Source organism: Bubalus bubalis, chromosome 20, assembly GCF_019923935.1.
Source record: "Bubalus bubalis isolate 160015118507 breed Murrah chromosome 20, NDDB_SH_1, whole genome shotgun sequence".
NCBI classification, from domain to species: Eukaryota; Metazoa; Chordata; class Mammalia; order Artiodactyla; family Bovidae; genus Bubalus; species Bubalus bubalis.
This window is the reverse complement of record NC_059176.1, coordinates 51,551,181-51,576,684: the sequence shown is the minus strand read 5'-3', so window position 1 is coordinate 51,576,684 and position 25,504 is coordinate 51,551,181.

The following is a 25,504-nucleotide window of genomic DNA, read 5'->3' as shown; positions in this document are numbered from 1 at the left end:
CCCACTCTTACCCAGACAAGCTCATAATCCATGATCAGTAATCCCATCAATGTGTTATCCTAAATAAAATTGGAGGCTCTTCTCTTCAACAGAATTCTTTCACAGTCGTGAAGAGCAGACCCAGGCTGCTGTTAACATAGCACCCCCACCCCCTTCTACCAATGGAACCACCCAGCTCAGTACATGGCACAGAGCAGCCCTCTGCAGATCTCGACAGTTGGCCTTGTACCCAACAGCAGTCATATGTGTGCTTCAGCCTTTTCATTTATCCTATGGGAGTGCCCTTCAAAGATGGTCTGAGTCAGCTCTTTCTGAGTCTGGAATTGGCCTATGGTGGCCTCTCTTTAAAAGCAGGCTTTCTCCTTTCATCCCTGTATCACTGAGAATCCCAGGGAAGCAGAGTTTTCTATAAAGACAGTGTCTTCTATTTAAGCCAAAGTGTCACTTATTCTGTAATATTCCTATTGAGGCTCTGGGCGTGTGTGTGTGTATGTGTGACAATATGGGAAGGCAGGGAGCCATGGGTGGGAGGGCGTGTGTGCATTCTAAGTCACTCCAGTCATGTCCAACTCTTTGCGACCCTTTGGACTGTAACCCGCCAGGCTCCTCTGTCCATGCGATTCTCTGGGGATGAATACCAGAGTGGGTTGCCATGCCCTTCCCCAGGGGATCTTCCAGACCCAGGGATCAGACCTGCATCTCCTGCATTGGCAGGTAGATTCTTTGCCACTAGCGCCACCTGGGAAGCCCTGGATGGGAGGGTAAGCAGGCTTTACGGGGAGCACGCTCTGGCAATTGAACAAAGAAGGGGTTTGATACCCATCACACTTCCAAAAGCTCATTTTCCTCTGTTGTTGAAGCTAAACTCAAGGGCACACTGCAGATGCCATGGCCTTGCCTCAAGGCTTCCTCGTCCTTGCCTTATCATTTCCATTTTCACAGGTTTAAGTGTCTCCCTTTGCCAATAACATTTCCCCTGCTGCTTATGTCCTTTCCATTTGACTCATATCGATCGATTCCTCCCAGTCCTGAAGCTGTAAAAGCTGCAGCAGCTGCTGTCCCCAGCCTGGCCCACGACCTCAGTAGCAGTTCTCCCTAGATGGCTCAGGCTTCAGGCCTGGGTTGGGTTCCCCACATGGAGGCATCTGACTTCGCGCCTGCCTGGTCACAGAGCCAGGAGGGCATAACCGAGGCATCTACTTCTCTATGCTGAAGTAACAGGTAAGGAAAATAAAGATCAAGAGAGACCTAAGAACTTGCCCCGTGCCACTCATATAGCACAGAGCTAGGACCTGAGCTCATGAGTTTGTTTCTAAATTCTTATTGGAGGACACTTGCTTTACCATGTTAGGTTAGTTTCTGCCGTACAGCAGAGTGAATCAGCTATATGTATACACATATCTCTTCTCTTCTGTATTTCCTTCCCATGTAGGTCACCACAGAGCATTGGAACTTATGACTTTTTATGCCTGATTCCCATTGTAACAATTTCCTCTAGTCTTTATTCCATTTTGGAAGCAAAGATTCCTTCTTACTCTGGAATAATCTGATTTCTCCTTATTCCAGAATAATCCAATTGGGGGCTGCCATGCTCAGATGGTAAAGAATCTGCCTGCAATTCAGGAGAACCGGGTTCAATCTCTGGTCAGGAAGACCCCCTGGAGGAGGAAGTGGCAACCCACTGCAGTGTTCTTACCTGGAGAATCCCATGGGCAGAGGAGCCTGCTGGGCTACATACAGTCCATGGGGTTGCAAAGAGCCCGACACCACTGAGCGACTGACGCGTGGTATACATGGCCCTCTCAGCTTGGATGGGTATTCCGAGGGACTCATGTGATATCTGGGGTCTTTCAGGCCCCAACCACGCTGAAGGCGGGGGCAACCCCAATATGTCAATAATCCCAGCCAAAGCTCTTTCTGCCAGCACGACCATGTGCTGCCAGATTCTTACAGAGAGTTTATTGTTTTTTCAGTAGCTGGGGAAGTCCATCTCATTTAACATAAGAAGTGTTCTTCTGAAGAAAAAAAAAAAATTGTACACCTGGTGAAAACTTTTGATTCCTAAGTGCTCTGGGTCCAAATCTCCTTTTTAAAAAATTCGCAGTAAGGGGTAGACAGGGTGGCAGCTTTTGGTGGAGGAAGCATCTGTAGTTAACGTATACAGGATTTGTTAATGCAATCACATTTTCATGGACTTTCGTTATAATTCCCAGGAAGTGTTAATGAATGCCTCTTCGTTTCTGATCGATCTTTAACTGGTGGTGGCTTTTAACACTTTGGCTTTTTGGTTTTCTCCTCTGTTTCCCTAAAATAAGCAGTTTGTGACTTATCAGGGCATGTTTAAATACCCTGGGGACAGAAGCTGCTGGGGGAGGCTGTTATTAACCGGTTGCTATTTAAACATAACTCTGTGACAGTGGCAAATCCCTAGGTAAGCCAAAGACCTGTTATGTAATAAAAATAATTGCCTTTTAATCAGCCTGTTGGTAACTGTGGATTTTTTTTTTTTTTTTTTTTTTGTACCTTCCTTGGGAGGCAGCAAGGAACACAGAACAATTCAGTGAGTCAAAATCCTGGTAGTCAAGGTTTGACACTCTGCAGTTTATTTGCTTTGCCATTTAGGGTAAATCATTTAACAGCTCTGTGCCTCGAAGTCTCTACCTGTAAAACGGGATTACTGTGATGATCAAATGGCTAAAAGGCTGCCCACTTCTTTTCTTTGTGTCCTTTCTTTTATTTCCCACAGCAAACTGGCCAGGTGAGAGATGCTAAAAGTAACGGCATCGTTTAGGGACAAGATGCTCCTAGACCACTGGCTGTCCTGTCTCCACTTGAGACTTGTTGGCATCAGCACATAACCCATTGCTGGCCTTCAAAGTCAGTCACTGTCTCCCCTTTTCTCCACGTTAGTGGGTTCTGCACCCCTTCTCTGGTATCAGTGTCCAAGTGTGCAGAACCTCAAACCAACAGAGGCAGTTTCAAGGTCCCCCAGCCTTTGCTCATATCACACCCACCACCCAGAGCACCTTCCCACTTCATCCAATCTATAACCCCTTTTAGGAAAGACTGACTTTAGGAAAGACTCAGCACAAGCACCCCCTCACTACCTACAAAACCTTTCCTGACCAATGTCTTTCAAGGCCAACTTTGAACTTACTCCTTCAGCCTTATAAACAGGGATCCAATCATGGGGCTCTACAAACCTCTCCTGAGGTTTCTTTTTTTATATACATGATTTATTTATTTATTGCTGCCCTGGGTCTTCGTTGCTGTCCACAGGCTACTCTCTAGTTGCCATTTGTGGGCTTCTCCTTGCAGTGGTTTCTCTTGTTGCAGACCACAGGCTCCAGGCAGGCAGGCTTCAGTAGCTGCGGATACAGGGCTGTAGAGCACAGGCTCAGTAGTCGTGACACACGGCCTTAGTTGCTCCGAGGCATGTAGGATCTTCCTGGACTAGGGATCAAACCCGTGTCCCCTACATTGACAGGTGGATTCTAATCCACTGGATCACTGAGGAATTCCTCTACTGAGCTTTCTTATTGGACACATCTGTCTCTTCAACTAGTTGGTGAGGTCCTTATGCAGGATGACCTTGACTTATTCAACATATATCTCCAGTATCTAATATTGTATCTGATACTAGGTGCTCAGTAAATGTTTATTGACTGACTGACTTAATGAATTAGTGTTAAGCTGAAGCTGATGGCCAGCAGGGTGTGCTGGATTGAATAATGTTCTCCCAAAATTCATGTTTTGGGAGAATCCGACGTTATTTGGAAATAGGGTCTTCGGTGATAGAATCAAGTTAAAATCAGGTCATGATGGATTGGGATAGAACATCACATAGTGACCAGTGTCCTTATAGGAAGAACCTGAGAATCCGACGTTATTTGGAAATAGGGTCTTCGGTGATAGAATCAAGTTAAAATCAGGTCATGATGGATTGGGATAGAACATCACATAGTGACCAGTGTCCTTATAGGAAGAAGGAAATCTAAACAAAGACAGGTGTACAGAGGGAAGAAGGCCATGTGAAGACTTGGGCACAGCTAAGGAATGCCAAAGAAGATGCAAGAAAGGACTTTTTTCTAGAGCTTTCAGAGTGAGCACAGTCCTGCAGACATCCTGATTTTGGATTTTCAGCCTCCAGAACTGTGAAGGAGTAAATTTCTGTTGTCTTAAGGCACCCGTGTGTGCGTGCTCAGTCACTCAGTCGTGTCTGAGTCTTTGCAACCCTATGGACTGTAGCCTGCCAGGCTGCTCTGTCCATGGAATTTTGCAGGCAAGAATACTGGAGTGGGTTGCTATTTCCTCCTCCAAGGGATCTTTCCGAGCCAAGAATGTGGCCCTCGTCTCCTGCATCTCTGGCGTTGGCCGGTGAGATTCCTCACCACTGTGCCCCCTGGGAAGCCCCAGCTCATGGTAGACTGTGAAAGCAGCCCTGGCAACTACAGTCAGTATACGTCTCTGGATTGTTGAAGCAGCAGATAAAAGGGTCTCTCCAACCCAATGCCTATTAAAAAAAATGATTAGAATACAGTTGCTTTACAATGCTGTGTCAGCTTCTGTTCTACAGCAAAGTGAGTCAGCCATATGTGTACATATATCCCCTCCTTCTTGGATTTCTTCCCATTTGTGTCATGGCAGATCACTAAGTAGAGTCCCCTACAGGTTCTGATTAATTATCTATTTCATACATAGTAGTATATATATATGCCAATCCCAATCTCACAATTCATCCCACCCCACCCTTTTCCTTCTTGGTGTCCATACCAAGTTTATTCTGTACAACTGTGTCTCTATTACTGCTTTGCGAATAGCAGTTTTTGCAAAATAAATGCTAGAAAAAATCACATTTTTCTAGATGCCACATGTATGCATTAATATATGATATTTGTTTTTCTCTTTCTGATTTACTTCAGTATGTATGACAGTCTCTAAGTCCATCAACATCTCTGCAAATGGGACAATTCTGTGCCTTTTTATGACTGAGTAATATTCTACTGTATATATGTACAATATTCCATTTTGTGTACAATGTGTTCTTTACTAAAATTTATTTTTAATTTATTTCTAATTGGAGTATGATTGCTTTACAATGTTTTGCTAGATTCTGCCACCCAACAAAATGAATCAGCCATATGTGTACACATATCTTTTCCCTCCTGAGCCTCCTCCCACTGCCCCCCAACTTACCCCTCTAGGTCTTTATCCATTTCTCTGTTGATGGACATTTAAGTTGCTTCCATGTCCTGGAAACCCAATGCTTTTTGATTGGATAAAAGTGGAGCTGGTATCCAAACCCAATAGACCCAAGTTTTTCTGACATCTAAAGGGCTCTTCTTTCCCCAGCACACCCTGCCTGGACTTCCTACAGCCAGGGAGAAGGTGGGGGGCTTCCGGAATACCTCTTACTTGCAGTTTCTCTGTCTCCCTTAAAACTGAGAAGACAGCTCAACCTCTGGGGTGCTCCTGCCTGGCCATATTCTGGTATCCTGATGGGCAGACTTGGATAGATTACTTAATTTCATTGGAATTTAGATTCTTCACCTTCTCAAAAACTAGCTCATGAGGATGTTGTATTCAATGAGTTCTTACAGGAAAAGCTCCTATTGTGGCATGTAATAAGGGCTCAATAAATGTGACCATCAGACAGTAAAGAATACCCCAGCAGTACAAGAGACTCGAGTTCAATTCCTGGGTTGAGAAGATCCCTGGAGAAGGGAATGGCAACCCATGCCAGTACTCTTGCCTAGAGAATTCCATAGACAGAGGAGCCTGGCGGGCTAGTTTATGGGGTCACAAAGAGTCAGACACAACTGACTGAGTGACTAATAAATAAATAAACAATTAGTTCTGGAGCATCATTATCATTATTCTTTTTCTCAACTTCCAAGTCCAGGCCACCCCAGCCTGCACCCAGTGCACACATACACCATCCTGAGAGCATCCAGCATTTTGAGTTCCACTTAACCAGCTCCAGGCAGAAACAATAGTTTGAATAATGTGCTGTTGCCTAAATAAAATTATTCCTGACCTACAAAAAATGGGAGTTTCATACAGTATGATTTAATAGATGCCAACTCTTTTTATCCTTAAAACAGAGAGACTTAAATAAAGGTACCTTGCTAGCCTTCCAGGAGAGAAATTTTAAAATAATTTTTTAAATGTTTTTGGGACTTCCCTGGTGGTCAAATGGTTAAGACTCTCGGCTCTTAATGCAGGGGTCTCCAGTACAATCCTTGGTCAGGGAACTAGATCCCATATGTCTCAATTTAAAAAGATCCCGCAGGCCACAACTAAAACCTGGCACAACCAAATAAATCCATAATAAACGGTAAGTTAAAAAAATTTTTAATAATCGAAGGAATGATAAAAGCACATGCCCTTTGCAGCCTCCCCTGGCAAGGAGGGCAGGAGTCACCTGGGAATGGAGTCCGTCTGAGATGAAATAGGTCTGCCCCTCCCCATAAGATGAGAGACAAACCCAGGAGGGAGGGGTGACCCTCCCCAACTCTGGTGTGGGCGGTCTAACATGTGAATTGGCCCAGAACACAATAGTTAGCACTTTGGCATCTAAAGAATGAGGAGGAGGACTTGAAAGCCCTGAGACAAAGAGGATCTGTGCTCTGAACACCCAAGCTGTCCTCTTCAACTCTCGAAGAAAGGCCTCCCCTGACTTAGGGCAAGTGGGCAGGGCCACCTTCTCTGGCTCCTAACTCGGTTCCTTTGAAGGCCGCTCGATCTTCTCTTTCTCCCGGAGAGCCCCTGCTGCCTTCCTCCACCCTGTTAGCACCTCATTAGCACCCTGCTAGCAAGAAAATCTATTTCAACAACTCTTGCTAACACAGTAGGGCCTTCCCCTGCACTGAGGATCCTCTCCCTGTGAAAATGGCACAGCTGAGCTTGCAGCCCTGCCCAGCTGGCTCCCGAGATGCCTGGCCTCTGACTTCGGCAGGTCCCAAGCCCTGCGGGCCCATGGTCTCCCATGTCTGCCAGTACTGGTGGAGGCTGGCAATGGGGGCCGCCTGGGACTCAGGACCAAGCTGCCCAGGACTCCTAGTAACTCCCAGCTGCCAGCAATCTCAGTCTCCTTGGCTTTAATGCAAAAGGAGCCACCTTATTTACAAGAGCCAAGATACAGAAACAACCTAAGAGACCATCAACAGATGAGTGAATAAAGAAGATGTGATACACACATATACACCACACACACACACACACACACAGACAGGAATATTGCAGAGCCATTAAAAAGAATGAAAACTGCAACAACAGGAGTGAACGGGGAGGGTATGATATTTAGTGAAATAAGTCAGATAGACAAATACTGTGTGTTATCACTTACGTGTGGAATCCAAAAAATAAAACAAAGGAAAAGTGAAAGTGTTAGTCCCTCAGTCATGTCCGACTCTTTGCAACCCCATGGACTGTAGTCCGCCAGGCTGGCTTCTCTGTCCATGGAATTCTCCAGGCAAGAATATTGGAGTGGGCTGCCATTCCTTTCTCCAGGGGATCTTCCCAGCCCAGGGACTAAACCCTGGTCTCCTGCATTGCAGCAGATTCTTTTCTGTTTGAGCCACCAGGGAAGCCCTCAAAACAAAAGAACAAATAAATATATTTTTAAAAAGCAACCACCTCTGGATGTGCTCTGTCCATGGGATTCTTCAGGCAAGAATACTGGAGAGGGTTGCTATGTCTTCCTCCATAGCATCGCCAAGAGTCGGACATGACTGAAGTGACTTAACACACACACTGGACGTGCAATTACAGAGTTTCATTGATGTCCACTCCATCAGCAAAACTCATTCTCTGCACTTTATTGTACTAAAGCTCGATAGATGTGCTCACAGAGGCATCATTATTCACTGGCTCTTCTGCTCTCCTTGGTGTCTTCACCCAAATGACTTTAACCAACAGTTATCAGACACTTACATATTGAAGACCCTATGTGAGTTTGCTCACATAGTCTCAGTGTTTTTCGCCATGGGAAGTAGGACATCAGGGTTGGCTAGGATTGACAGGCACTGACCCAGAGATGGGGACTATCTGCAGTGCTGAGTCTTGGCAGCATGTGACTCTGCAGTGAAAAAGAGGAAACCCGTCAACTTTGGGCAACTTGATAGGCTATTTGCGCTTCGGTAAGGGTAGGGATGCAAAGAGTTGACTCATTGGAAAAGACTCTGATGCTGGGAGGGATTGGGGGCAGGAGGAGAAGGGGATGACAGAGGATGAGATGGCTGGATGGCATCACTGACTTCATGGACGTGAGTCTGAGTGAACTCCAGGAGTTGGTGATGGACAGGGAGGCCTAGCGTGCTGCGATTCATGGGGTCGCAAAGAGTCGGACACGACTGAGCTACTGAACTGAACTGAAGTGAACTGAGGAAGCAGGTACTAAAAAACTTCTAAAATATGGTTTAGTCTCTGGTCCTATTTGGCATCTACCAGCAATGTTGGAGTTTGGACTAAGTAGTGAAATTTGGAGCCTCCCAGCCATAGTCCTTTCTAAGTGAAATTAATTCCTACCCTCACTCAAGGGTCAGATTAGGCAGCTATATTTCATATCCCATGACCTTCCCCTAACACAGTCCATAGCTCCAGGTGAGCACCTAACAAGGGCGATCCTTCCTTATGCCTAGCACAAACGGAAAGATAAGCTGAGACAATTAGAATTCTCTTTGTCCACTTGGGACGCACAGAAAGATGGAGCACACCAAGATGCAGAAAGCAGGATGGAACGAAGTGTGGAAATATAGAGGGATTATGGATGCGCTTTGTGCAAGCCAGGCTTGTGAGGCTCCAACAAGAACAAGGAAGCAGAGGAAGCAAGGGAGAGAGAAAGGAATAGATGCTCGGTGAGGAGCCGAGATCTGAGCAAAGACAGGGGAGAAAAGAGGAGGGTGGGGGGAAGAGGTGGAGAGAAAAGAAGATGGGGGAGGGGAGGGGTAGGAAGGAAGAGAAGGACTCTGCAGCAGCCCCATGAGTGAGAAAGGGGGAAGAGAGAGACCTAAAGCTGTCTCCATCTATGATAAGCCTTCATTTTTTCCTCCCGTTCCCATGGAGTAAAACACACGGTTGTGCTGCCTCCCTTTTCTAAGGTTTCTGGTCCTTGCGTCCAGGAGGCATCAACTAAAAGGGCTGCCGTCTATGGGGTCGCACAGAGTCGGACACGACTGAAGCGACTTAGCAGCAGCAGCAGAGCTTCCCTGGGGGCTCAGTGGTAGAGAATCCACCTGCCAATAGAGGAGACATGGGTTCAATACCTGGTCAGGGAAGATCCCACAGGCCGCGGAGCAAGAAAGCTGGTGGACCACAACTGCTGAGCTTGCGCTCTAGAGCCTGGGACCTGCAATTACTGAGACCTCGCACCACAGCTACTGAAGCCCATGTGCTCTAGAGCTTGTGTTAATGCAAGAGGAGAAGCCACTGCAATGAGAAGCCTGTGCACCACAGCTAGAGAAAAGCCTGCACAGCAATAAAGACCCTGAGCAGCCAAAAAATAAAATAAATTTTTAAAAAATGTAAAGCAGGCTCTAAAAGATGACTGCACTGTTCCCCCGGTGTTGGTATGTAAATGGAAAAGTACAGAATGTATCAACAAGGCCTCTTCTGGAATCCTCAGGGATGCCTCCATTTCAGGATTCAGAAGTTCCCCGATTTGAGGAAAAGAATCCACACATATACCATGGGTCCCCCACAGCCTCAGCAGGGCCCAAGGCCGCACCTGTAATCAAACACATAAATATCCCTGCGGTGCAATATATGAATATTCACACCACACGGATAACCTCCCGTCAGATAAGGTCACATTTTTGCAGTCAGATGAGTTCAGATCAGGTCAGGTTTTGTTGCTAATTAAGTTACGAAACACATTTCCATTTTCTGAGCTCTTGCGGAATTGCAGATAAGGCATTGTGAGCCTGCTGTATTTGCCAGGGAAATACCAAGGTCACTGTCGGGGGCCTTCTGTAAGCAAAAACAAGGAAGCCCCAAGGATGCCCGTGTGGGCCGTCAAGGTGATGGCCACACAGAAAGCAGCCAGAGGGCCTTGGAGCATGGCCAACGCCCTGGCTGGCAGCAGCAGCCTGGCTCTGAGAGCTCAGGGCTCTGATGACTCACCGCCCCTCCACGTGCACTCGTCAGCCCTTGACCTCCCCGCAGAGCGATGCCTCTTTTCACAAGATTCAGCAAATCCAGCCCCCAGGGAACTGGCCAAGAGTCACATGCCTTGTGCCAAAAGACCTCATTAAGCACTGCCTGCCATGGGAACCTGGGTCTTCCTGGAGCTTCCTCACCCTCCCTTATTCCTCATGGCCATTGTTTTATTAGGTTTACTCACCTGCATGCATTTTCTAGGGCTTCCCTGATGACTCAGATGGAAAAGAATCCACCTGCAATGTAGGAGACCCAGGTTCAATCCCTGGGTCGGGAAGATCTCCTGGAGGAGAGCATGGCAGCCCACTCCAGTATTCTTGCCTGGGGAATCCCATGAGCAGAGGAACCTGGAGGTCTACAGTCCATGCGGTTGCAAGGAGCTGGACACAACTGAGTGACTAAGAACACACACATGCATGCATTTTCTAAAGCGGAAGGACCTTACAGGTCGAACTCTTCCCCGGCTGGCTCTGTAGCCCACATCTCAGAAGAAGACTGAGATCCATCTGGTTTGGGGGACTGGTACTTGATCCAGTGGGACCTGCAGATTCACCTCAATTCCTCAAGCCTTAAATGAGCACTTCTCTGTGTGAAGCCCTGGTCTAGACTGTTCGAGGAGCTCACAGATGAATAAGACCAGTAGCTGCGGTCAGTGGAGGAGGAAATGGCAACCCACTCCAGGATTCTTGCCTGGAAAATCCCACAGACAGAGGAGTCTGGCAGGGTCGCAAAAAGTCAGACATGACTGAGACTGAGCACACACACGTGCTGTCCTCAGGGAAAGGGGAAAGTGAGAAGTGAAAGTGTTAGTCACTCAACTCTTTGTGACTGCTTGGACTGTAGCTTGCCAGGCTCCTCTGTCCATGGAATTCTGCAGGCAAGAATACCGGAGTGGGTTGCCATTTCCTCCTCAGGGGATCTTCCCGACCCAGGGATTGAACCTGGGTCTTCCTCATTGCAGGCAGATTCTTTACCATCTGAGCCACCAGAGAAAGAGGGAGGTAATAAATTTTCCAGTGATTTTCTAAGTGTGAGGCGCTTCACCCACATCAACACACTGACACTCATGACTCTCCCAGGAGCTGGCCTGAGTTCATTTGACATTCCAGGTCGGGGTTTGGGCAATGGGAGTTCTTCCCTACCCAGAGATAAGACCCGTGGAGATGCAAGAACAAACTCAAAATTGTGACCCTCCGTGGACGGGCAGGATTTTCTAGGTATTTTCTCCCATTTAAAAAGTCCTAATGTTGCTAATTACTGTTGTTGTTCAGTCACCTAGTCTTGCCCAACTCTTTGAAACCCCATGGTCTGCAGCATGCCAGGCCTCTCTGTCCCTCACCACCTCCCGAAGTTTGCCCAAGTTCATGTCCATTGTATTGGTGATGCCATCCAGCTATCTCATCTGATGCCTTCTCCTTCTGACCTCTATCAGCACCAGGGACTTTTCCAACGAGTCAGCTGTTCACATAAAATGACCACAGTACTGGAGTTTCAGCTTCAGCATCAGTCATTCCAATGAGTATTCAGGGTTGATCTCCCTTAAGATTGACTGGTTTGATCTCCTTGCTGTCCAAGGGACTCTTAGGAGTCTTCACCAGCACCACAGTTCAAAGGCATCAGTTCTTAGGTGCTCTGTCTTCTTTATGGTCCAGCTCTCAGAACTGTACATGACCAGGGGAAGACCACAGCCTTGACTATATAGACCTTTGTTGGCAGAGTAACGTCTCTGCTTTAAACACACTGTCTAGGTTTACCGTAGCTTCTCCGCCAAGAAGCAAACGTCTTCGGATTTCATGGCTGCAGTCACCATCCGCAGTGATTTTGGAGCCCCAAAAGAGTTCAAATCTGTCACTACTTCTACCTTTTCCCCCTCTATTTTCCATGAAGTAATGGGGCCTGATGCCCTGATTTTTTTTTTTTTAATATTTAGTTTTAAGCTGGCTCTTTCACTCTCCTCCTTCACCCTCATCAAGAGACTCTTTAGTTCCTCTTTGCTTTCTGGCAGTAGAGTGGTATTATCCGCATATCTGAGGTTGTTTATGTTTCTCCCTCCTATCCTGATTCCAGCTTGTAACTCATCCAGCCCGGCATTTCTCATGATGTTCTCAGTGTATAGATTAAACAAGCAGGGTGACAGCAGACAGCTCTGTCATACTCCTTTCTCAATCTTGAGACAATCAGTTGTTCCATACAGGGTTCTAACTGTTGCTTCTTGACCTGCACACAGGTTTCTCAGAAGACAGGTAAGATGGTCTGGTATTCCCATCTCTTCAAGAGCTTTCCACACTTTGTCATGATCCACACAGTCAAAGGCTTTGGCGTAGTTGATGCATCAGAGGCAGATGTCTCTCTGGAATTCCCTAGCTTTCTCTATGATCCAGTGAATCCTGGCAATATGATCTCTGATTCCTCTTCCTTTTCTAAACCCAGCTTGGACATCTGGAAGTTCTTGGTTCACATAATGCTGAAGGCTAGCATGCAAGATTTTAAGTGTGACCTTACTAGCATGGGAGATAAGTGCAATTGTCTGATGGTTACCACATTCTTCTTGGGAATTGGGATGAGGATTGTTAATTATTAGAGAAATACAAATGAAAACTGCAATGAGGTATCACCTCACACTGGTCAGAATTGTCATCAAAATGTCTGCAAATGATAAATGCTAGAGAGGCTTTGGAGAAAAGGGAACCCCTTACATTGTTGGTATACATGTAAATTGATAAAGCCAACTAGTTATAGAGAACAGTATGGAGGTTCTTTAAAAAATGGAAAATAGAACTATTATATGATCCAGCAATCCTACTCCTGGACATATATCCATAGAAAACCATAATCTGAAAAGATGTATGCACCGCAATACTCATCGCAGCACTAGTTATGATAGCCAAGACATGGAAGCAACCTAAGTGTCCATCAACAGATAAATGGATAAAGAGGATATGGTGTATAAACAATGGAAAATTACTCAGCCATTAAAAATAAAATAACATCGTTTGCAACAACATGGATGGGCCTAGAGGTTATTATGACAAATGGGAAAAGCCAAAGACAAATATCATATGATATCACTTATATGTGGAGTCATAAAAAATGATCCAAATGAAATTGTATACAAAGCAGAAATAGATTCACAGACATAGAAAATAAACTTACGGTTACCAAAGGGGAAAGTGGGGTGGGAAGGAATAAATTAGGAGTTTGGGATTCATATATACAGTCTACTATATATTACTGTATAGCACAGGGAATTTTACTCAATATTTTATAATAATCTATAGGAGAAGAGAATCTGAAAAATAATGTTTATACCTTTATGTATATGTGTGTGTGCGCATGTGCTCAGTCCTGTCCAACTCTTTGTGACCCCATCATGGACTGTAGCCCACCAGGCTTCTCTGTCCATGGGATTTTCCAGGCAAGAATACTGGAGTGAGTTGCCATTTCCTTCTCCAGGGGATCTTCCTGATATAGGGATTGAATCTTCATCTCTTGCATCTTCTGCATTGACTGGCAGATACTTTACCACTAGTCCCACCTGGGAAGACCATATATACATATTTATGTATCTATAATTGAATCACTTTGCTGCATACCTGAAACTAACATAACACAAAATTGAAATCAATTATACTTCAAAAAATATTTTTGAAAATAATAAAATGTCCTTCTAGGCTTATGAGGTAGTTAGGACTGCAATGATCATTTTACATGTGATATTATAAATAATATATACATATTGGTATATGGTAAAATACAAGTAATTGTATCTATTATGAAATTGAAGCAAGAGGTGGATAAATACTTATGCAGGATCACACTGACATTTACAAACTCAGCAGTCTGGATGAATGTGACCCAGAACCAGAATTATTCAAGTGACCCAGTTTTCAGGGTGTGTGTGTGTGTTCGTGTGTGGTATATTGTACGCCTGGTTTGGATGAGGCTAAGGACAGGTTGGGAGAAGGTATTCACTTTGATTGGAAATTGGATTAACATTGATCAGGAGGGAAGTGTAAAGAGTTTGAACTAAATAAGCTGTTTTTATTTCAATAAATGATCACTGACCCCTTTATGTGGCTTCCCCCATGGCTCAGTGGGTAAAGAATCTGCCTGCAATGCAGGAGACATGGGTTCAGGTCCTGGGTGGAGAAGATCCCCTGGAGCAGAGCATGGCACTGCACTCCAGCATTCTTGCCTGGAAAATCCCATGGACAGAGAGCCTGGCGGGCTATGGTCCATGGGGTCGCAAAGAGTCAGACACCACTAAACGATTAAAACAATGAGCCCTTGTGTGCCTGGCTGTTAGAAATACGATTATTATTAAGACACTGACTGTGTCCTCAGGGAGCTTGATTCAGAGGAGCTGGGAGGGCTTGTGCCTGTGCCTCTACAAAAGAGGGTGACCTCAATGTACTGTAAGTTCCTGTGACCATATTAATCTACACAAGAGCTTAGTGGGAACCTATAACAGAGAAAAAGTGTCTTGAGACAATGAATGAATGAAAGTATGGGTGGACCCTCTTACACCATGGCCACGCCCAGGCCCTGAGCACATGTCCACCCCATTTGATGACATTCAACACTGCCTTGGCCTTGGTACTGTCACGCGAGTGTATGTTCCTTGGTTCTTTGTCTCATCACAACAAAGATTTGGAGCGATGGACATTAAAGCCCTTGGCACATCACAGCTCTTGGGTCTTGGACAAACTGTGTTATAGCTCTTAGGCAAATCAGTGTTACAGCTCTATTTTATTTAGAAGATAGCAGGAGAGAGAGAGAGAGAAAGAGAGAGAGTGAGAGTGAGTGAGAGAGAGAGAGAGAGCGCATGCACACGGGAGAGAGAGTCCATGAGAAAGTGCTTTGGCTCCCCCTTTTATATGTTTTTCCTCCACCTGGGCCTGCCCTGTGTAAATTGGGTTTATCCAGGAGTGCTGTTTGTTCTGCCTGAAGTCTTCATTCTGGTCCTCGGACCTTCCTTTGACCTTCCTTGTCTTTTAGCCACCACCATTTTGGACTCCTTTTCCCTATTCTACCTACCTAACAGTACCAACTTAACCTCAGACAGGAAGGGCCTTGAGGGCTCCAAGAGAGCCTGTTCCAATACCTGAGCATCACCCTTCCTAAGACACAAGTCCCCACCCACTTCTTAGAGCCCAGGGATGGATGATTTACTTCTGTCTGGCAGACACACCCTCCAGACCGTGACATAGCTTGTTCTTACCAGCTGACCACTGAGACCAGCATTTTCCCCTCAACCTCCTTTACAGTCTGGAGTCAGGCTGCTGGATTCTGGTGTGTCCCAGGTGCTGGCTTCCATGACAGCTTTGGATTGGTTGAGTGGGTTTCCCCACACTACTCTCAGCCCTTCTGCTGGGACCCCAGTGACTTTGCATTGGACCTGCTCATCCATCCCTGGCTGACCGTTTGACCCTGTACCACCTGTGTCCCATCTCTGGGCATTCAGCCTGGTGGACTGACCTTTCTCCTAATACCTGCAGCTATACCTGCCCCACTTGGTGGCCAAGCCTGGCTCCAGACCTCACTCCATTCTGAGACACATATCCCATGGCTATGGATCTGGTCTTGCCTGGTACTATCACTAGATACAGCATCTAGCCTGGCCCATGCCCACCATCTGAAGGGTTACTAGTGATTGAGACAGCTTTGAGGAAAGCATCATCAAGAAAGGACTACAGCCTACAGAGTGGCTCAGAGCCCAGGTGACCAAAGATGACTCAACAGTCCAGAGAAGGGAAGTCCAAGAAGCAGCATCAGAGTAAGCAGCTAGAATAAAACAGTCAGAGTGGAACAGAGGGCCATGTCTTCATCTGCCAGGGCCAGGCCACCCTGAGCCAAGGCTGTTTAGTGCAGCTCTTCCCTGAACACATCCTTTCTCCCCAAATCTCCAGTGTGACCCTGGCAGAGAAGAATTTTAATGACTGTAGGGAGGGAAGTGATGGAGGCCACCTGTGTGCTGAATCATCATGCATGTGGGGGAGCTGCCTCCAGGCAGGCCTCCAGGGATTAGTCCTGAGAGGTGAGTGTCAGAGAGCAGCAGGGGTGGCCCATGACCAAGGCTGCTTGCCTCACCCGGTATCAGCCTACAGGTGTTGCTACTTGATGTTTGATGAGAGATTCAGGAAGCTTCCAGAGGCAGGATAGAGAGGAAGAACAAGAATGACTTAGACAATGGAGAAGTGGGCAGCATCCAGGGACTTGGCAGGGGACGCAGTCCTGCCCCAGGGGTCAGAGTGAGGTTCAGGGCCACGGCTGAGCCTGCTGTACACCTCATTGGGAGCCTAGGTTTCCATGCTTCTTGTTTTATCAAGAACGTTTAATTTTACAAAGCTGAAGAAATTGGAGAAAACAACAATGAATTAAGACATTTCCCATGTGCCAGATATGTTCATACGCACATGCTCATCTCATTCAATTGCCCCAATAACCCTGAGGATCATCATTACCTGAATTTCACAGGTGGGGCACCTACCAAAACATACCCAGAACAGGTGAGTACCTGAGACAGTGTCATTGAACCGAGGTCTTCATGACTCAAGTCTACCACATCAGGAAGCGGCCTGAGCTGATGGGATTAAACAACAAATTCAGGATAAACAAAAGACAGTACATCCACACAGTGGGACACCATCTGTTGTTGTTCAGTCTATCAGTGGTGTCTAACTCTTTGTGACTCCAAGGACTGCAGCATGCCAGGCTTTCCTGTCCTTCACTGTCTTCTGGAATTTTCTCAGACTCATGTTCATTGAATCAACAATGCCATCCAAGCATCTCATCCTCTGTTAATCCCTTCTCTTTTGCCTTCAGTCTTTTCAGCATCAGGGTCTTTTCCAATGAGTCAGCTCGTCGAATCAGGTAGCCAAAGTATTGGAGCTTCAGCTTCAGCATCAGTCCTTCCAATGAATATTCAGGACTGATTTCCTTTAGGATGGACTGGTTGGATCTCCTTGAAGTCCAAGGGACTCTCAAGAGTCTTCTCCAGCATCACAGTTTGAAAACATTAATTCTTTGGCGCTCACCCTTCTTTATGGTGCAATTCTCACCATAGTCATCCGTACATGACTACTGGAAAGACCATAGGCTTGACTATACAGGATACCATTAGCCATAGAAAAGAATGAAGTACTGACACATGCTACAAAATGGATGAACCTTGACAATGTCACACTAAATTGATGAAGCTAGTTACAAAGGGCCACATACCGTATGATCTTATTTATTCAAAACAAAAAGAGAATAGGCAAATCTATGGAGACAGAAAGATTAGTAGTAATCAGGAAGGGGTGGGGGTAGGGTGAAGAAATAAAGAATTTCTGCTGAATGTGTATGGGGCTTCTGCTTGGGATAATGATGAAGACGTTATGGAGCTAGATAGCAGTGATGTTTACATAACATTGTGAATGTACTTAATATCTGACATTTTATACTTTAAAATGATTAAATAGCAAATGTCATATGTATTTATTTTACCACAACCAAAAAACATACAAAAATGAAAAAATGTAATCCACTTTTACCAAGATGGCCTGGCAATGGGTCTTGCCGCACTCGCAGGGAGAGAAGCAGTTGCAGACATTCACAGAAGCTCCTCAGTGCTCTGGCCTTCTATGGCTGAAAAGTGAAAGTGTTAGCCACTCAATCATGTTCCACTCTTTCCGACCACACAGACTGTAGCCCACCAGGATCCTCTGTCCATGGAATTCTCCAGGCAAGAATACTGGAGTGGGTTGCCATTCCCTTCTCCAGAGGATCTTCCTGACCCAGGGATTGAACCTGGGTCTCCTGCATTATAGGCAGAGTCTTTACAGTCTGAGTCACCAGGGAAGCCCCCGTATACAGCTGATGGTGATGCTGATGCTAAGTTGCTTCAGTTGTGTCCGACTCTGTGTGACCCCATGCACTATAGCCCACTGGGCTCCTCTGTCCATGGGATTCCCCAAGTAAGAACACTGGAGTGGGTTGACGTGCCCTCCTGCAGGGGATCTTCCAGACCCAGGGATTGAACCCAGGTCTCTCACATTTCAGGCAGATTTTTTTACTGTCTGAGCCACTAGGAAGCTAGCCCTGCTCAAAATTCTACTGAAGAATAGCCCAAACCCAATGAATGGGCAGTGGTAAAGGGTGTCTATCCCTTAAAACTTAACCACCATTCACACACACAGTTAGTCCTAACCTACTTGAAAACAGGCAAACACATACATATGAATACAGGAAAAAGATGCATATATACATATGAATGAATGGGAACATATACATATGAATGGGGTATAGAGGAAAAGCTTCTTCATTTACACTAATTACCATGATAGGAGCAGCTACAAGTTGAATGGTCTCTGTGTGCTCAGCAGGAAGCCTGATGCTTTTGATGACAAATACATTTTATAACAATTCCACAAAGGTGGTTTTGCCATCCCCATTTTACAGACTGGGAAACTGATTTCTCAGAGGGTAAGTGGTTTGCCTGGGACTACACAGTTGCTATGTAGTTACAGCAAGAATTCAAACCCTTTACTCAAAGTCTATGCATACTTAGGAGAAGAACTGTCTGAAATGGGGAAAATCCTGAATTACATGATATGAATAAACTACTGTGGGGTTTTTTTCCCCAAATACATTGATGAAAACTGGTGTATGGAAAATTTCCTGATTTTCCTAGGTGTTAAGCATTACACAGAAAATTGCATGCTACGGTTTTGTTTGGAATTTGAGCATCTGAGTACTGGTTTGTGGCATACATGTACACTACTAGAAAGGAAAATATGTGCAAAGAAAATCCCACTTGAGTCTTGAGCCCAGCACGGAAGGGCGGGTCTTAGTGATCTGTTCTCTCACTCTCGGTCCCCACACTCCCCTCAGCCCTTATGCTGGGGCCTAGGGACTTTGCACTGGACCCACTCACCATCCCTGGCTGACCTTTTGCCCCGTACCACCTGGGCATTCAGCCTGGCTTAGCCCTGCACACAGGCACCATCATCCTATGAGTGTCGGGGATCCCTCTGTACCATTTTCCACAGGGCACTAATCGCGGGCATTTGAAGATGAAATTTTTCAGATGATGCGATTTGGATGGACTCAGCCAAGCCTAGGGTTTCCCTGGTGGCTTAATGGTAAAGAATCTGCCTGCAATGCAGCAGCCTGCATGCGTGCATGCTATGTCGCTTTAGTCGTGTCTCCCTCTTTACGACCCTATGGACTGACGCCTGCCAGACTCCTCTGTCTATGAGATTCTCCAGGCAAGAGTACTGGAGTGGCTTTCCATGCCCTCCTCCAGGGGATCTTGGGAACCCAGAGATGGAACCCATGTCTCCTATGGCTCCTACATCGCAGGCAGATTCTGTACCACTGAGCCACTGGGGAAGCCCACAGTGCAGGAGACCGGGGTTTAATCCCTGGATTAGGAAGTTCCCCTGGAGAAGGGAATGGCTACTCACTCCAGTATTCTTGCCTGAGAAAGCCCACGGACAGAGGAGTCTGGCAGGCTACTGTCCATGGGGTTGCAAAAGAGTTGGGCACAACTGGGCAACTAAACAACAATAGCAACAGTAAAGTCTTGGGAGCAGCAGTTGTCTTGTTGGGGCCGGTGTGAGGAAAGCAGGAGAGGCTCCATCTTGAAGACTGTCATCCATTTTAAAGACAGGATGTGAACTGGGCCTGAACCCTGCCCAAGAGTGTGGAAACCAGGTCTCCTGGAGACTTCCCTCCCTACGGATGGCAAACAGAGACAGTAGTTGAGGTCAGGCTGCCCCTGTTAGATTAACCATGGAGACATTCCCCCTTGGTATATAATCATTGTTTCCCCCATTTAATCTCAACTGTTTGTTCTCCTAGCACCTACTTGTCGTGAAACTCAATCCCATACAACAAAGAGGTTGCTCGCATGTCATCAGTCACGTAGCGGGGGGTATAAAACTGGGCTTCTCAGAAACACCAGGGTCCGTGTTGGGAACTGAGTCCCCTTGGGCCCGCTGGCATGATAAACTGTACTCTGCTGTCTTGGGGTACCCTCTGAGGTGTGTTATGCGATTCCGGGTTCCACAGCAGTCTCTGTCAGCTGGACCACTCAGTGGTCCCCTGTAAAGTCTGCTGACGGAGAGCCCTCGAGGAACAAGGACCCACTTGAAAGACCGCTCCTCAGCTGAGGTGCCAAGTTGACCGTCCAATTGGTGGGGAGTAAGGGAGAGATTGGCTTTATGCCTAAGTGCCTCCCCAGTGCCAAATATAATACCTCAGGGCCCTTTCCATAAGCTCCTCGCGCCCCCACCCCTCCAGTCCTCTGAGAGGGCAGAGAACACTAAGCTTAGTACTGACTGCACCCAGCTTCTATTCTTCGTGAGGCAGGGTGCCCAGTAGCCTTGTGATCTTCCATCTTGATTCTCAAGATCTTACACTAGAAGTTTAGATGGAGTTATTTTTCCCTCTGTGACTCCCATCCTAAGCACCCTAATTCTTAAAGCAATGCACATGTCCCTCACTCAGTGTTTTGTAAAGTGGGCTGAGGTTGATTCATTTAGGTATGAGAGAAAATATTAGAACTTTAGTATATTGTTTCAAAATAAATTTTAAAATATACTGTATTAGCTCTGAACATATATGGATCAGTCATACTACATCTGCATATTTTATAAATAAAAACATATATATTTGTTCAACTAATAGGAGAGTGCAATGAAAGAAAATTCATAAACTATTCTAGGTGATTCCTAAGGGTCAATATATATATATATATGTATATATATATGTGTATATATATATATATATATAAAGTGACGAAAAGAAATGAAAAATAAAAGATAAATATTTCAAGATACTGTCTGTTTTCATGTGTTTTCACACATATGGCTGATGAAGACTAAACATTCTCGTTTAATGTTAAGCAGAAGTAAAATATATAACTCCTGACACAGTCTGGGCAGATTTTAATCCACCTTAAAAGGTGCTCGGTGCCCAGTAATATCCATGAGTCCTGCAACCTGTAAGCAGAGAGCAGTTCAGGAGTAAAGCAGGAATTGTTGCAAGATACCTGATAGGCAAGGGTTTTCTTTGTTTTTTCCTAGCCCATCTTCTTAGATTCTGTGGCTCTGTGAAGGACCTCACTTTAACATGAAGCCAATCTCAGGATTTATGGGTGTGTACAAACCTATGTACAGCATCCGTAGGAGAGGAAGATTAAATTGTTAATCCCACTAGGGGACTGTAAGTAGAGAAATATGGGGGACCTCTGTGAGTTAATGATTACTCGAGAAAGCAGGTTTGCTTAACCACAAAATCAAGCAGGCTCGCTTAGCAACAAAAGCATGCAACAGAGGCACGAGACAAGCCCCTAAATGATAAAACAGCGGTGGCACGAGACCCCCATCCTGCCCAGTGAGCTCACTGAGCTAGCAACCCCCGTTAGTAACCCCCAAAGCATGTCCTTTGGCTCCTACGACATGTTCTTTGCCCCCCAAACAATAAAAGAATAGTAGAAAATAAGGCCTACCACCTGCCCGATGGTGTCATCTGCAGTTGATGACACCATGTAATGACCCTCAAAACAGGCTCTGTGCACACAAAAAATTATTATGGGAAAGTAACTTCAATATGAAGGACTCTCATTGCACTGAGACCTGAAAATATTTTTTCCAAAGTGCTTTGATCCTGGAGTGATCAAATAGGGAGGGACAAATAAACTTCCCTGCCCTACCTGGGGGAGGAATTGATGAGGTAAACATGGCATCTACACAAGAAAGACAAAGAAGGGCTTCTGCCCCTCCCCACGTTTCCTTTGATTACAAAAATGTAGCCCAGTAAGTTCTCCAGGCGTGGCATTTCTTGTCACAAGCTTCCTATTCTAATAAATCACTTCTTATCTACCACTTTGCTCTTGATGAATTCTTCTCTGCAATGAGACATAAAGGACTATGTTACCGGAGTTCTCTGGAGCCCTCTTGAAATGACACCAATCAGTTTCACTTACAGGAGACACGCTTCTGACCCATCAACAAATACACACACTCATGCCTGGCTCTGCTGGTCCCCGATGCCCCAGCAGTTGCAGAGCAAGGATCCATGTGAACTCTGACCTTGGCCATGGACATGAGCTGCTCACGGGCTGTCTTCTTCCCTCAGCCTCCGTGCTCGCTGAGATCACATTAAGACCTGGAAGCCTCTCGTGGGGGAGAAAGGAATACAATTTTCTTATTGTACAATCCATTTCATTCCCAGCTGCGGGATTAAATATATTCCTTTCTGAAGTGTTGTCTGTGTGTATAAATCATTTAAGCTTATATGTTTTCGTTGCTGTGGCAACAGTGTGGCTAATTGAATTCCAAAGTGTCTTTCTCGATTTCATACCCATGATAAAGAGCCAGAGCACTTATTGGTGGGAGTCAGAACAGAGGCAGAAGAGGTGGTGGGAGCAAAATGAAAACGACGCAGTCACCAACTGTCTCCTGAGTCCCAGAACAATGCCACTCTGATGTGCCAAGCAAAGGTACAGGAGACCTCCTCTGAAGGGAATGGTTAATGAATGGTTGCCAGGGCTTCTCTGCAGAAGCCCCTGCATCTTATGACCCTGAAGATCTGCCAAGGGCAAGGATTGAATCTTTTCATATTGAAGTTTACTAGCAGTTAGTAAACACTTACTTTTCCCATAAAAGTTTCTTGATGGATGGTTGGATGGATAGATGAATAGATGGATGGATGCATGGATGATGGATGGGTGGATGGGAGGGTGAGAGCCTGGATGGATGGATGGATGCATGCATAATTGGATAGATAATTGGATGGATGGATGGATGGATAGATGATAAATGGTTGAATGGGTAGAGGGATGGATTGGAAAAGAATTACCAGAGGCAATTTGAAATGAAACTGGCATCATTTAAGAGATGATCTGGACTTCCCTGGTGGCTCAGATGGTAAAGAATCTGCCTGAAATGCTGGAGATGCAGGTTCAAATGCTGGATTGGGAAGATGCCCTGGAAAAGGAAATGGCAACCCACTCCAGTATTCTTGCCTGGGAAATTCCATGGAGAGAGGATCCTGATGGGCTACAGTCCATGGAGTCTTAAAGAGTCAGACATGGCAAGTGACTAACACTATGAACTCTTCCCTGGTGGCTCAGTTGGTAAAGTGTCTGTCTGCAATGCTGGAGACCCAGGTTCAGTCCCTGGGTCAGGAAGCAACCCACTCCAGGATTCTTGCCTGGAGAATCCCACAGACAGAGGAGTCTGGTGGGCTACAGTCCACGGGGTCACAATGAGTCAAACAGGATTGAGTGACTAACACTTTCACTTTCTTCGGATGCAGTGTAACAGATGTACTGTGTGGGCATATATCTGCTACAAACTCGAAGCCACCTTTATAAAAGCAAGTGTGATGTGTTCCTTTTATAGATGAGGAAACTTCAGACTTAAGTTTAAGAAACTTTTCTAGAGATCCTTTCATTAAGTGACAGATGCAAAATGTACCCAGACCTCTAAAACTCCAAAATCCTTACATATTTTACACTTTCAACTATATTCTACTAGCTCCCCCAGTCAGAATAAATGAGTCAGAGCCTTCGTACCTCTCCCCCTCAAAAGAAGCCTCACTGTTTCTTCTCCTTTTATCTCCCTTTCTCTCACATTCTTTCACTTTTTTCCTTCCTTCCTTTGCTCCTTCCTTTCTTTTTCTTTTCTTCCTCCGTTTTTCCCTCCATCTTTCTCTGCCTTGATTCTATACTTTCTTGAACAATTTTATTTTTGTCAGTATAACATATAAGTGTAAAATTTTAAACAATATTGAAAAAATTAAAGGATGAAAAAATTCAGCAAATATCTCACCACCTAGAAAGAATACTCCAAATAGATGAACATTATTGCAAGCCTTTATCTATACATGTTCAATAAGGAAAGAACACTTTCAACGTACTCTAGTATATTTTCTGTGCTGTGTGGCACTTAGTCACTTGGTCATGTCTGACTCTGCAACTCCATGAACTGGGGTCTGCCAAGCTCCTCTGTCCATGGGGATTCTCCAGGCAAGAATACTGGAGTGGGTTGCCATGCCCTCCTCCAGGGGATCTTTCCAACCCAGGAACTGAACCCAGGTCTCCCGAATTGCAGGTGGATTCTTTACTGTCTAAGTCACCAGGGAAGCCCCGGAATACTGAAGTGGGTAGCCTATCCCTTCTCCAGGGGAACTTGCCGACCCAGGAATTGAACTGGGGTCTCCTGCATTGCAGGCAGTTTCTTTACCAGCTGAGCTACCAGGAAAGCCCAGTATACTTTCTCTCTCAGGTAAAATTATAGAACTGAGTAATCAACTTTCCTCATTAGTGGTTACTCATCATAAGAAACAGTAATTATAAGGCAGGTCTATTTCCAGTTTTTTAAGGAATCTCCACACTGTTCTCCATAGTGGCTGTACTAGTTTGCATTCCCACCAACAGTGTAAGAGGGTTCCCTTTTCTCCACACCCTCTCCAGCATTTATTACTTGTAGAGTTTTGGATCGCAGCCATTCTGACTGGTGTGAAATGGTACCTCATAGTGGTTTTGATTTTGAATCAGTTCTAATGAGGTGGATGAAACTGGAGCCTATTATACAGAGTGAAGTAAGCCAGAAAGAAAAACACCAATACAGTATACTAACGCATATATATGGAATTTAGAAAGATGGTAACAATAACCCTGTGTACGAGACAGCAAAAGAGACACTGATGTATAGAACAGTCTTATGGACTCTGTGGGAGAGGGAGAGGGTGGGAAGATTTGGGAGAATGGCATTGAAACATGTAAAATATCATGTATGAAATGAGTTGCCAGTCCAGGTTCGATGCATGATACTGGATGCTTGGGGCTGGTGCACTGGGACGACCCAGAGGGATGGAATGGGGAGGGAGGAGGGAGGAGGGTTCAGGATGGGGAACACATGTATACCTGTGGCGGATTCATTTTGATATTTGGCAAAACTAATACAGTTATGTAAAGTTTAAAAATAAAATAAAATTTAAAAAAATGAAAAAAAAAAAGAAATAGAACAACAACAAAAAAAAGAAACAGTAATTACTAAAAACTTAATCTATGGTTGATACACAAACATAAAAAATATTAAAATATTGGAGTCATTTTTAAATTACTTGTTTTGCTTTTTATCATATTGATTAATACCCCACTAGGAGAAATGAAAGAATACTTACATTGGTTTCCACCAGCTTTTGTTAATTTACATTATGTTTTATAATTTATATTATGTTTTATATTACCTTATGTTTTGTTAATTTAAGTTATATTTTATATTGTTAGTTACACTATGTTTTATATTGTTAATTAGATTCTATAATTATATATATATATACACACACA